We start from the raw sequence: 14,807 nt of genomic DNA, 5'->3' as shown, positions 1-14,807 counted from the left end.
ACTTCAATCTGTGGCTGCAGCTGCATGTGGCCCTACCTATGTGTGTGTGCTGCAAGAGGCTGGAGAGCCGAATTCAGCAAAACAGGGAGTGGGAACCCAGGCCAGTGGAGCAGCAGAGGCTCAGTGAAATCCTAGTACATCAGGTGGCATCCCAGAAGGGGGGTCCAACCCATCACACATATACATTGTACTTGCTTATGGATTATATGGCAGTTGTAATATGGTCCAGCGTATAGGGCAGCAGACTGGAAGTCAGGAGACTCTGATTTATTTCCAGCTGTGCTACGGACTTCTGTGTCTCACTACCACAATCACTTTGCCCCGATTTCTTGTAGCCTTAGTATGGTGATAAAACACACTGACCCACTACTCTGAGATTTATGGTGCTCAGTATTAATATAATTATCAATATTGCTAATATAAAGCATCTAGAAAACATGAAGAATACTTTTAGCCAAATTTAGGTATTTTGTTTCATTCTACAGGGGTGAAAAGCACATATAGATTAGACAGAACTGTGAAAACTGAAAGCAGCTATGTACAGTATAGGAATAAAGGTAGCATCAAATCTTTACATATTACTAACCCTTATGGTGACAACTAACACTTTCTACAGCATTAGTCAGTAACCACATCCTGTGCAAAGCAAACTTGCAAACTTAAGTGTAAACACCTGAAAATTAGAAATATGACTTCAAAGACTGTTAATATTCCAGCAGTGTGTCCGAGCTTGTTTTAATAGGGTTTGTTGTCATGGAACAGCGTAACTGGTCTGGATCTATGCAGAAAATAGTGTAAGATCAGCAAACATGCTCCTTTTGACAGAAGAGGAAGAATTTATTTCAGTTCAGACTAGGCCCAAATACAGCATGAGAAGAAGTGTCTAACTTGGGTCAAGTGCTAAAACTGCTTAGTGGGTACTGTGCACTTCCCTATACAGGTTACAAGTTGTTACCCAGATCTCAACATGAACCAAGAACTTGAGAAAGAATATGTCCCATGGTGCTGGAGAAATGGTCACAGGCCAATTCTACAAAAACCAAGATGAGAATCATTTACTTCCTTTAGAACCAAGGTAGCTGTCCCAGGTTCTGTTTAGAGCCTGACAAAGCCAAACAGATTTTTGGGTCCCCTGAGTTCAAGAGAAGCGGTGTTCTAATCCCTTGGATCATGGAAGGAGAGCAAGAAAAGGACTGGACCTACCTTAGACAAGGTTGATGTCAGTTGCTGCTACATCTTCTCTCTAAGGACCTGATTAAAAGCCAACTGAAACCAATGGAAAGAATCTCACTGATTTATGTGGGCTCTGGATTAGGCCCTAAGACTGAGAGAAGAAAGGGGTGAGGTGTTGAGGATTCCTCAAACAAACTGCAAAGACAGATACCCAGAGGGCATCTCTTGGGTGATGAGAGGGACAGTGCAAGTCTACTTCACAGTAGTCTTAGAGAAATACTGTAAATTGAATTTTAAATGCTTATCCTGTATACAATCCTGGTTTATGCTGTAAAATGCATGTGCATTGCCACTCCTCTTATTATTCCATTTTTTAAAACTGCCAGTATTGTTGCTGTGTATCAAATTTGCTTCTCCTTTACATTAACATCAGTGTAAGCAAACTTTGACACTATTTTATTTCTGGGAAGCTGCCATTTACATGGAATTTCTCTCACCTCCTTCTCCAGACTCTTCCAGCCAGATGCCTAGCTTGTAACCCCTTCCACTCCCCAACCCAGGCAGCTGGCAACAACCTTTGCTCAGGAGGGAGAAAGCAAGGACTGCTCAGGCAGTTTGTAGGACAGAAGAACTAGGCAACAGAGCTCCTGAGGCAGTTAACTTACCCTTCAACTTTACAGTAAAGTGAGCTCTTTGCAGGAGCAAGGTCCACCCACATGAAACTCATTGCAGGATGTGTGCCTTGGTCAGTTTCCAAGAACAGTGAAGTTTCTCACATTCCCTTCCTCTTTGCCTGGACTCTTATAGACTCGTAGACTTTAAGGCCATAAGGGATCACCATGATCATCTAGTCTGACCTCCTGCACATTGCAGGACACAGAACCTCACCCACCCACTCCTGTAGTAGCCCTATAACCTCTGGCTGAGTTACCAAAGTCCTCAGATCTCTATTTAAAGACTTCAAGTTATAAAGAATCCACCAGTTACTCTAGTTCAAACCTGCAAGTGACCCATGCCCCACACCACAAAGGAAGGGGAAAAACCTCTAGGGTTTCTGCCAATCTGAGCACTGTCCCAGAAAGTGACACCCCACAGCTCCTATCAAATCTCCCTAAAACATCAATAAACTTCTCCCCTCCAGCCGGGCATGCTGAATGGTTCTCTCCACCTCTTTGAACCAAGTATCTGACTTGCCTTGTGAGGTCACTTCAGCTTCCTTTGCTGTTCTTGAGAAGTGAACAACTGTGCTCTTTGGGTGTTTTGTTTTAAGACACCCCTCCCCCCAAAACCCTGTTAATTTGTACTTTGCAGTATGTAGGTCCCTTCAGAGGCAGTGTAGAGCATGGCTGTCACGAAAAATGGCAGGCTTCCTTCTGTGAGATCAGGACCACTCACAGGCACAGCAAGGTTGGAGCTTGCACAGGAATTTCTTGACTAACATTTATTACAGTTGAAGTTTAGCAATGTGTGTCGAGACTTTTATAAAAAACACACAGTTCTGTATAATCTTTGATTGAAAAACACTGGAGTTTTCTTTTAAATCATTGTTAGAACTGAGACCCTGCATTCCTCTCCCATGTAATGCTGCACATGTTAATCAAAAACTCTACATGCATCTTCATGTAGTCTTGGTAGGATGTATTTCCCCCCTTCTGGGACCCGCAGGGATGTAATGCAGGCAAGAGATTGAACCAGAAAAAGCAACAGAGGTATGTGGTCTGCATTAAATCCTACTTTCCTGCCCCATGGGACTTTCCCTCTGGGCTTCTCTCAGCCTTCCTATTCCCCAGCAACAGCAAAATGGTTGCCAGTCAGTGTCTACAAACTGCAGAGTAAAAATTAACAGGGAAGGGTGTCTTTTTTTTTTTTAAATACACCAAAGAACACAGTTGCTTCCATTTCTAGGTACCCAACCTGAGGCACACGCTTTGCACATGTGAAGAAATCAAGCCCTATCACTTGCACGACTTCATCTTTCATTGACTGCTTAGTACCTCTGAAAGTAAAACCCTAGAGGATAAATGCTCAGCACCCGCAATCAGGGACAGATTTTTGGAAGAGCTCAAAAGCGACTAGCCATATTTAGTGTGGGAGCTAGCAAGGGCTCAACTCTTTTGAAAAATCAGACCCTATTTGCCTGAAGTTGGGCACTCAAAAATAGAGGCACCAGCAATCACAGACTATTTTGAAACATAGGTCTAAAGGACTTACAACTTTGTGGCATAGCCAGGGGTAGAAGCCAGAATTCCACTTTGAATACTTCCTCAGCTACAGCCTATCTCTGACATTTGCCAAGTCTCCCACTTCCCACCCCAATTCCCCCTGAGATCAATGGGCGTTGGAGAGGATTCTACACCTATCACAATTTCTATCTTCCTCCCATTAAAATCCATGGGAGCATTGACTCTGACTTTGTTAGGATTTGCCTCAGGCCTTTCAATCAGGCTTTTTTTATTTCAAGGCCTTGAAATAAATGACAGAACCAAGGGCCTGCTCCTCCTCCCACTGAACTCAATGGGGAAAACTCCTGTTGACTTAGCTGGCTCCTGTTCCCATTGCAAACCACACTGCCCTTACCTCCAGTCTTTGGAATAAATAATGTAATTATAATTCTGTTATGCAGTCTAACACAGACATATACAGGGGCATGTCCAGCTAGAGGCCTGAAGAATTAGGCAAAGGGGCATATACTGTTTGCTAAAGAAATTTGAATAAAGTTGGGACCAGGATCATTATAAAATAACTGTTGAACCCCATTCCTGTGGCTACATAATCTCTTGGATTGCTAATATACTACGTTATTTCTGCACTCAGAAATGAAGGTAATCTGCACTTTATAAGTATTATTACTATATTCAGTTCTCATTTATAGTAATCTGCTTTTTAACATGTTTATTATTCTCCACCTCTGGTTGAATTCTATACGCATGTTATCTGTTGTAGCCTTTTCTCTTTAACACTTCAGACAGACTACTAAACCCATCTGGTAGCAGCTTTTTAAAATCTGTATTCAAGTGAATTCCTATCCTAGCTCATCATATCTTTGGAGGCCCACGATCATGACAAAGGAATATCCGATACGTTGACAAATACGCATTTCATAGTGGAAAATGCAAGCACTAGCTTTTCTCCAGCTGCCTGTAAGTGACAAGCTAAGTGCAAATTCTCCTCAGATCTCTGTGGTAGCATTCCACTTCGATCTTTTGCCCTCCCTGCATATGCTCAATCTCCCAAATGATGACAATTGATCCATACTTCTAGTGGGAGCAGAATCCCAAAGCAGAGCAGTACTGTGCAGATCTGAGATGAGAATTTTGCCCTAAGTCTTTACTGTGAACATGATCTTGGAAAATGTCAAGTACGTTTAATCATCCTAGTTTCTCTGCTTGTGTGGATGACAGAGAGATACCAGAACAGAGTGAAAGTAATTTTTAAGAATACTTTTATTCCCCACCCCCTCCCACACACACACTTTGTGGAGTTATGTTATCAACTCTCACCAACATATGTAGGGTTGGGCCGGCACAGTATTTAGATGGGAGCTATCCAAGGAACTCAGTAAATCCTCCAAGGAATTCAAAACTCCGCATGCTGCAGGAAGTGGTGTAGTGTTTCAGTGGGCAGCGCTCACTAGAGTAAGTCAGTACTGAGTCAATTTCGAAGATGGTGGCTGGGGGATTTTGTGTTGCTGGAGATGCAGGTAGTTTAAATAAAACGGATTCTGGCTACCTGTAGTCACTGAAGAAGAGGTCGTTTGGGGGGGAAATAAGCGCTGTGAGCAGCCTGACCTAATTCTATCTTGAGTAAATGTCATTCTGCCTACTCAAATCCCCTGATAGTTTCAATTTTATATGATATGCTTCAAATGCCCTAAACTGTATAATGTTGCTGTGCACTGTTTAAAAACAGCTGCCATGTTGCAGTTCAAAGAGAGTTGCATTTCAGTAGTGCATCAGCTGTTATATTTTAGGTGTAGATAAAGAAACAGAGGATAATAGAGGGAGATGTATGTCAACCACGGGCCAGAAATTCCATATGGCTTTACAAAGCCTCACTCATGGGAGGAAAGAGTCCCCCTGAAGTCTATGGGGCTACCCATATGAGTAATAACTGCTTATGTGAGTAAGGGCTGGCAGGATTAGCTCTCATGAGAGGTTAAAAAAAGCTTTTAAATACTTAGGTTTCTAAGATGGTAACAAAACCATCCTCCAATCACACTCCCCAAAATAAGCCAGTTTGCAAGCTTCACTCATGTTGAAATAGTCAGTTTTACTTCCCATCTTTCACTGGTATATATAGATATACCACTGCACTGCATCATGATCCACCTGATGATGTAAAAACAAACCAAACAAAAAAACCCCAAGCAGCTCTGCCGCGCCCTCCCCCCCTCCCCACTTCCCTAAGCTTTTTATTTTGTCCCCTGATTTTCTGTCAATGCTTATTTGGGTATAAACCCAAATCTCAACATCAAGTTTATTCAAGTGTGACCTTCAAAGCTGTCTTAATCAAAAACTAAGCATTCATCTGTGCATAAATTAATGCTCCTAATTACCTTCAAAATGTTATCCCAACTATCACTAACTTAATAATGTCATGTCAATATGCAGAAGTAACTCTAATTTCTGTGAATGTGGAAGACAACAAAGTCAGATTTTAAAGGTTGTGTGGCAGCACATTAGAAAAATGTTGGTAAGTTTCCATAAGTAATACACTTCAGCTGATTCATTCAAGCGTTTTAGACCAAGGCATTCTGGATATTACCTTTATTCAGTACAAATATTGGCTGAAGTAAGGTACAACTCAAAGAGGTCACTGCTGGTATAAATGAAAAGTGACCTTGTTCGAACAGCAAATAACAGAAATTGTCAGGGTGAAACACAGGGTGCTGTCCCTTTGTGCAGGGGTGAATTTCATTTTCACAGGAAAAGATAGGGGGTCACTTCACAATCATACAATAAAGGGCCTGATCCTTCAGTTAATATTCAGGAAAAACTCACATTTTTAAGCAATTGGGAGTTTCGCCTGTGTAAAAACCACCACCAGTGTCCCAACGCTCTTATATACCATTTTTCATCCATGGATCTCAAAGTACTTTATAAAGAGAGTTATATCTTTATCTCTATTTTCCATTGGGAAACTAAAGCACAGAAGAGTTAAGAGACTTCCCAAAGGTCAGCCCAGCAATAGAGTCAGGAACAGAATCCAGGTCTGCGGAGTCCTACCCACTCGGCCACACTGCCAAAGAGCTACATGACTTGTTTAGGAGGTTTTAAGCCCATATCTAAATGAGCAGGGTGAAACTCACCTTCAGGCAGAAGTTTAGCACAAGGCCTATGTGCCATTTAAGTCCCACTTTAAGCCCCAAAACAAACATTGCTCATACATACTATGAATTTCACAGCTACTAGGCTCACTCATCTACTGTCTGGTACTACACACACAAATTATTCCCCTGTATTAAAATGGGCCAGACTCAATGCCTACTGAAGTCAATGGAAGAACGAAATGGGGTATGTGTATACTGCAACTGAAGGTTTTAATCTAGCCAACATGGCTAACAATATAAGTGAAGACATGGAGGCATGGGCTTCAAGTCCGGCTGTGCAAGCCTACCCAGGACCCTGAGTATGTCCTGACATTGCTAGCCCATGCTGCCACATGTTCACTGGTATTTTTAGCTACGCCAGCAGTGTAGACATACGCTTAGAAAAAGACAGACTTCAAAGCCAGGCATGGCATAGCTACTCGGGAAGATATGATATCACATCTACTTCCCAAGCACACTGTTCAGCTTCCAAAGTCCCAACCCAATACATAATTCTAATACTGGGAAATTTAAGGAAAACATTTTTGTGTTCCCCAGTTAGGGCCTCAACTTGAAACCCCTGAGGTTCAGCTACCATTTGGTTGTTATTTTATGATGCCTGAGGGCATGTACAAGGTTACTGATAATTGAACATAGGAATAAGAGTGCTCTCACATAAATTGTCTACTTGCATAACTATCTGAAGATTTCTGTAGTGTAACTGAGAAAAGATCAGAAATCCCTCCCTTCCACCATTCAGAGAAAATGAACTAATACATAATCCAAATACACTATGTTTTTAACTCAATTCTAGAAGGCCTCAATAAGGAGAGAGAAAATAGCTGAACAAAAGTCATCTTAAAAAGGTCAACAACTTTAGATTTGGCTGGACTGGAGTCTCCAGGAAAGTTAAAAGTAATTTTCTTCCTTTAAGTTTTTGCTTGAAGCTAAAATAACCAATGGAATGAAACCTAACTCCTGTCATTTTTATGGACCATTTGTCTCTTTGAAATGTTATCTTTAAAAGTATATCCTTGAACCCTTTAAATCCAATCAACAAAGGTTCTCCCCCACAACCCCCCAAAATTAGAATGGCATGTTCCAATTTTTGCCAGGTGAGAAATAATCAATTACTTCTCCCACGTTATCACACTGTTCACTCTACCTCTACCTTTGTGCTTATACGCAGCTTAACAAATGGGGCTCCAATCCGATTAAGGGTCTTGTCTCAGGGTGAGCTGCACCTTTAAGTAGGATTCTGGTCCCTGCTCTGACCTGTGCCCAGTTTCCCTCCAGATCAATGGAGTTCTGGGACTTGTAGTCCAGGAGCCATTAGAGTTGTAGGCCTGACAGCAAGTCCTGCTGAGAGAGGAAATGGTATAAATGCAAGCCCTTGTATGTTGCAGGGAGAGCAGAGGAAGCAGGGAGGCTTGTGACATACTTGTGAGCCACTCTATCACATGACTGCTCCCCCAGGTTATTGAGGCATCAAAACATCACTGTATATTGCAGCCATTCAAGCCCTATCCAGATATGAGGTGAGGTATGAGCAGGGTGACCAAATGTCCTGATTTTATAGGGATAGTCCCGATATTTGGAGCTTTCTCTTATATAGGCACCTATTATCCCTCACCCCCTGTCCTGGTTTTTCACACTTGCTATCTGGTCACCCTAGGTATGAGATTCTGCCCTCAGTTACCTGATGTGATTGTAAATGAGGAGAGAATTGACTGGGAGTTACGCCTACAGAATTGGGCATATTTCGCATGAAACCACAGTATGAATCCCGCCATGCAGAAAACCTGCAGAGAGGAAGAGAGATGTGCAGAGGGGGAAAGATCTCATCTCATCTGAAAATATTCAGATATTGATATTTGATAGCATTATAAAACTATATTCAGTAAGTATCACCACTGCTACAATACACTAGTGTTGACAAATTATAATTTCATTGTGAAGTGCAAGGTAAAGTGCTAGGACATGCATCTTCACTGTCACAGAGCATTAAATTAGAACATTTGACAGAGCACAACATAATTTGTTCTTGGCTTTTACAAATTCAATCTGGGAACAATTATATATTTAGCCTTTAGTAGGAAAGCATCCTATTAAAAAACCCTAAAATGGCTAAAATGCTTGATGAAATAAAAATAAAATACTTAAATATTTACCTAGGAGTATACTGGGCCTTTTGTTTTTGTCAGAAAATTAGCTGGTCTCCAAGATAAACCATTTTGTTTTAAGGAGCACTCTAGTCTTCTCCACTTAGTTTACAACTCTCTTAATGTTTGCATGACATAAATCTGAGTTTGAGGAAATCAATTAAAGCATCAGATACTCTAAATATCAGATAAGGTAAGGGAAAAAAGAGTCAGATAATAGAACGTGAAGTTTTAAAATGTTTTTTTTTTGCAAAGAGCAAAATGAGGATTCAATAAAAAAAAAAAATCAGGGGCCAAATCCTATTTTCCTTACTTTTGCTTTATTGATTTCCAACAGAACTTAAAGCAAGCCTGGTTTAACTTTATGAGTGCATTCTGCTCCGCTCCTGCTTTTTCATGTCACGGAAACTGGTTCAGATTCTACTGGCTGCATATTCACTGTGCCATTTATTGGAGTTCCCTCCACCAACACCTTCACAGTCCTGTGCAACAGTTTATTTACAATATCCCCCTGTGTGTTCAGCCTCCTTCTTGGGACCTGAGAAGAGGTCTCCTTTCCCTAGACTCAACTAGCTTTCTTCCTCTCCTCCTCCTGTATTTCTTTCCTGTGCCTCTATCACTCTGGAGCTGGTGGGCTCATTAGCTAGTGATACTGGTGGGTTGGATGTACCAATTACCTTTAATTATCCCAATCAGTTTTCTCCAGGAACCAACTGGTGTCAGAGTGACCAGAGTTCAGGCTTCCCTGTTAACTCCCTGCACTCTATCACACAGCGTGACACAACACCCACTGAGATGTGGTGCATCTGAAAGGGGCGGGGTCAGGAGGCAAGAGAGGTGAAATCCAGTCAATTCATGCAAATATATTCGTTCAAATCAAAGCTGCAGAAAACCTGAGAACGACAATTCATCACATGGCAAGGTCTAGGCAAAATATGCCGATAGTTGAGTAATATGAGGAAGGGCAGGCACTGTTTTCTGCTTAAAAAGCAGCAGATTATTTCACTTTATTATTAAAGAGCTCTACAAACCTGGGACTGATCCTGTTCCCACTGGCAGTTTTGTCACTGACTTCAGTGACAGCAGGCTAAGATCCTTTGGTAACCATCTTTCTGCAAAATGCTGCAGTGCAATTTCTGCCATTGCATTTTTAGTGATTTTGTGCCCTTCCGCTCTGGCTTTTTGGAAACCACAAGAGAAAGCATATTCTGAGTAGCACATTTCAGAGCCACCATGTGCTTGGAAGAGGGGCTCATATTGGACAAAAAATGAGCAAAATGTGGCAATTTTGGGTGGGTTCATAATAAAGTGTAGGTGTGTACCTATTGGGGGGAGGCACGAATGAAAAAATATAGCACATTTTGAGTAGGTTTTCCTTTTGTTTCAAGTGTTTTGCACTCTTCTGACTATTCTGTATAATATCTCCTTTAAGCACTTCATACATTGCTTAGTGAGAGCCTCCTGGTTCAGCAAGGTACGTTAAGCACTTGCCTAGCTTTATCCACATAAACAGTCCCATTGTGTTTAATGGGACTATGCAGATACTTAAGCATCTTCCTGAATCAGAGCCCAGGAATGCAACTGCTTCCACTAACTGGTCAGGAGCAGTCCTGACCCACCACCAACGCAGTTGTGGCAGGCCAAGGACGCAGTGGGACTCATGTGTTTCCATTATAAAAGAGATAGGAGAGTCCATGCATGGGGAATAGACCCTTTTTGTGCTGTAGAACATTGTTTGAAGGGGAAAAAGCTTATGCTCAAATAAATTTGTTCGTCTCTAAGGTGCCACAAGGACTCCTCATTCTTTTTTCTCCAAATAATGTCCTTTTGCCAATAGATTCTTAAATTAAGAGTCCTACTGGGGTTGTCCAGTCATGTACCATTTCCATCAGACTGGAATGCATTCTCTGTGGATAGCATCATGCCATATAATGCAGGGTTCATAGAATCATAGAATAGGGTTGTTTTAATTCAAGCACTTCAGTAACAGGAAACTAAAATCCATGAGAAAGGACGGGACATAAAGTACAGCCACCCTAAACCTTATTTACTAGCACACTGGGCATTTCTGAAATATATTTTCTCTCTCCCCATTTGAACAAGAGTAAGTTAGTTGTTTGCTTGAACAAGGCTTTCTCTCCTATCAATCTGACACTGTCCCCTTGGGGTACTCAGGAGAAAGAGAGAGATCCGTATTGAATAGGAGAACTGCAGATTTTCATCATACTTGCATATTCCTCACATTTCCCATTCTTTCCCGCTCTTATTTAAGAAGTCAAATAAATCCTTGGAAACCATCCAAAAACAAAAGCACAACTTTTTTTTTTTTTTTTTTTTTAACCAAGACAGTTTTGTTTTTTTAAACTCACTGGTTTTTATTACTCTTTTAGTTGGGCCTGTACAGTCTTAGCTTTCAGAGAAGCATCAAAGCTGGAAGCCTATAAATCCTCTCCCAGCACAGAAAGCTGTAATTGCAAAAGACCAGGCTAATGCTCCATGTCGACGGAACAAGGCTGACCTTTAGAGTGAAGTGTTTCTAATCCTCTGTATCAATCCAAAATATGATCAGAAGCATACAAATCAGGGGCGAGCTCGAATTCCATTACTGCAGCTCTACAAGAGATTTGACATTAAATAAAGAAGGGCAGGATTATTAGATTAGTGAACTAAATCGTTAAATTAGCATATTTATACAGCATCAGAAATAACACTGTTTATAGCACGGAGGTGAGCATGACCACCATGAAATGCATCCCCTATTTCTGCACTTCCATTTATTTTGCACCTTTCATCTCCTCACCTGGACTCTCATTCTCCCATATTCAGTAAAAATTCAAATTAAGAAGAACCACCACCTAACCCTGCCTCTTGCCAACAAGGAAGGAAGAGACAGGGAGATCGCTGCTGTTTGCTCTTACTTTTGGGAAGCACAGTGATGGGCACCAATATACGGTGTAGCCTTGATCAACAGGAAGTAGCACTGACTCCAGCCTTCTAAACCCCTAAGCAACTTCCAAAGAGGATTTCAAGATAATCACCATTAATTTGTTGTTTGTGGTAGCATCCACAGTGTGCTAGGTGCTTTCCAGATACACAAGGAGGAATGGTCCCTGCCCCGAAGAGCTCCCAGTCTGGGGAGTAGATGTACAGACAGGCAAACAGAAGTACAAGAAGGGAAACAACAAAAAGGATGTTTTATACAGATCAACATAATTCACACACAAGACAGGCAGCACAGCAGAAGTGGTTTTTTTCAAAAGGAACTTAAAAATGCAAAGCATCTGGGCCTTGCAGATAAATTCAAGGAGGTCACATGGTGACCATCGGTGATCTTCCTGAAAACACCATCCTAGCCACTATGGATGTAGAAGCCCTCTACACCAACATTCCACACAAAGATGGACTACAATCCATCAGGAACAGTATCCCCGATAATGTCACGGCAAACCTGGTGGCTGAACTTTGTGACTTTGTCCTCACCCATAACTATTTCACATTTGGGACAACGTATACCTTCAAATCAGCGGCACTGCTATAGGTACCTGCATGGCCCCACAGTATGCCAACATTTTTGTGGCTGACTTAGAACAACGCTTCCTCAGCTCTCGTCCCCTAATGCCCCTACTCTACTTGCGCTACATTGATGACATCTTCATCATCTGGACCCATGCAAAAGAAGCCCTTGAGCAATTCCACCATGATTTCAACAATTTCCATCCCACCATCAACCTCAGCCTGGACCAGTCCACACAAGAGATCCACTTCCTGGACACTACGGTGCTAATAAGCGATGGTCACATAAACACCACCCTATACCAGAAACCTACTGACCGCTATGCCTACCTACATGCCTCCAGCTTTTATCCAGACCACACCACATGATCCATTGTCTACAGCCCAGCTCTACGATACAACCGCATTTGCTTCAACCCCTCAGACAGAGACAAACACCTACAAGATCTCTATCAAGCATTCTTAAAACTACAATACCCACCTGCTGAAGTGAAGAAACAGATTGACAGAGCCAGAAAAGTACCCAGAAGTTACCTAATACAGGACAGGCCCAACAAAGAAAATAACAGAACACCACTAGCCATCACCTTCAGCCCCCAACTAAAACCTCTCCAATGCATCATCAAGGATCTACAACCTATCCTAAAGGATGACCCATCACTCTCACAGATCTTGGGAGACAGGCCAGTCCTTGCTTACAGACAGCCCCCCAACCTGAAGCAAATACTCACCAGCAACCACACACCACACAACAGAACCACTAACCCTGGAACCTATCCCTGCAACAAAGCCTGTTGCCAACTGTGTCCACATATCTATTCAGGAGACACCATCATAGGGCCTAATCACATCAGCCACACTATCAGAGGTTCGTTCACCTGCACATCTACCAATGTGATATATGCCATCATGTGCCAGAATGCCCCTCTGCCATGTATATTGGTCAAACTGGACAGTCTCTACGTAAAAGAATAAATGGACACAAATCAGACGTCAAGAATTATAACATTCAAAAACCAGTCGGAGAACACTTCAGTCTCTCTGGTCACTCGATTACAGAGCTAAAAGTGGCAATTCTTCAACAAAAATCTTCAAAAACAGACTCCAATGAGAGATTGCTGAATTGGAATTAATTTGCAAACTGGATACAATTAACTTAGGCTTGAATAGAGACTGGGAGTGGATGGGTCATTACACAAAGTAAGACTGTTTCCCCATGTTTATTCTCCCCCACCCCCCACCGTTCCTCAGACATTCTTGTCAACTGCTGGAAATGGCCCATCTTGATTATCACTACAAAAGGTTCTCCCCCCCCCCCCCCCGCTCTCCTGCTGGTAATAGCTCACCTTACCTGATCACTCTTGTTACAGTGTGTATGGTAACACCCATTGTTTCATGTTCTCTGCGTATATAAATCTCCCCACTGTATTTTCCACTGAATGCGTCCGATGAAGTGAGCTGTAGCTCACGAAAGCTTATGCTCAAATATATTTGTTAGTCTCTAAGGTGCCACAAGTACTCCTTTTCTTTTTGCGGATACAAACTAACACGGCTGCTACTCTGAAACATGGAAGAAAGACGCTGATAGAGGCACTCCCTAGCTGTCTAAGGGCCATATATACCAACCAGACTAGGTGGAGTTTCTCATTCCATCCTTGAAAATGAATAAGGGATGGGCAGCTGTTTAACTGCCCTTACCTCAGCAGGATGGTGTTTTCTCCTCAGTGTGTTCAGCTTTTCTATGGACAAAGAGCTCAGGTTGGCCATACTGCTTCTACTGGGTCTGTGCTCAGGTTACTCCATAAATCTTAACAAATACAATCAGTTTTTTATATGTAAGTCATGCACTGGGGGCTTCAGAACTCAATGCCGATAAATTATTCCAAGTACCCAAGAGATTCTCGACAGCTCCTTCCCACAGTGTTCCATATCATCTGCTTTCCCAAGTGTATTCGAGTCCTCAGATGTTTCCCCTTTTTTGTAGGTAGAAAATGTCAGTCGAGGAAGAGATTTTAAACCATTACAGAACTGCAAATTTCTGTAAATAGCTGTTCCAAATGTAACTTATTATCCCTTCAAAACGTACCTTCAGGAATCAAGAGGAGATGTAAAAACTCTTCTTTCTTACTGGGGGTATTGCTGTAGTACAATGTATTCAAACTTAGACACGGTTACCAATAATGCCATGTGTATAAGAAAGAATAACTTGCACAACGGAATAAAGTAGTTTTTGTTCTCAGATGAGAACTGTAACTGTAGACTGTATTTCATATCATCTCACCTACTGTGCATTGTAAGTAATTATATGTAACGGAATTAAGGAGATTTATATAGCACCAATGTGGGGCTTTATTAATACATGGGAAGACAAGGTCACTGCCCAAACGTAGTTTAACGTCTAAACTGGAGTAGATACAACCTGAAAGATAACGGATCAGGCACAAGAGTGTGAAGCAGACACTGCTGGAGAGTAGACTACTGTTGGAAGGCAAGTGTAAAGGAGGGTGATACAAGGAGCTATCTGTAGGGTTTCTTTGCACATGGGAAAAAGCGAGGATGGTCCAGGTATAGGGAGCACTGTGGGAAAAATGTACAGTGCCTGAGCAGACAAAGCCCATTCCCGCTCTCGCTGTCTCTCTATTGATTTTCAG

At 41.9% G+C, this 14,807-nt stretch overlaps 1 protein-coding gene across 14 annotated transcripts in view; it reads right to left on the bottom strand.

The window, feature by feature from the left end:
• The window catches only part of TNIK (TRAF2 and NCK interacting kinase), a 321,027-nt gene that overhangs the window by 142,294 nt on the left and 163,926 nt on the right, over nucleotides 1-14,807 (bottom strand). The window contains exon 1 of one of the 14 annotated variants that reach the window (XM_073359392.1): nucleotides 11,162-11,213. The exons of the other annotated variants lie outside the window; for them this stretch is intronic. The gene's annotated coding sequence lies outside the window, so the exon portion shown is untranslated. Of the gene's footprint in view, nucleotides 1-11,161; nucleotides 11,214-14,807 lie in introns of those variants that run through there. 14 annotated transcript variants of the gene reach the window in all.

The sequence above is a fragment of the Lepidochelys kempii genome, chromosome 9, assembly GCF_965140265.1.
Source record: "Lepidochelys kempii isolate rLepKem1 chromosome 9, rLepKem1.hap2, whole genome shotgun sequence".
In the NCBI taxonomy this organism is placed as follows: Eukaryota; Metazoa; Chordata; order Testudines; family Cheloniidae; genus Lepidochelys; species Lepidochelys kempii.
The sequence above is the reverse complement of the archived record's forward strand: the minus strand, read 5'-3'. Positions and strand labels throughout refer to the sequence as shown.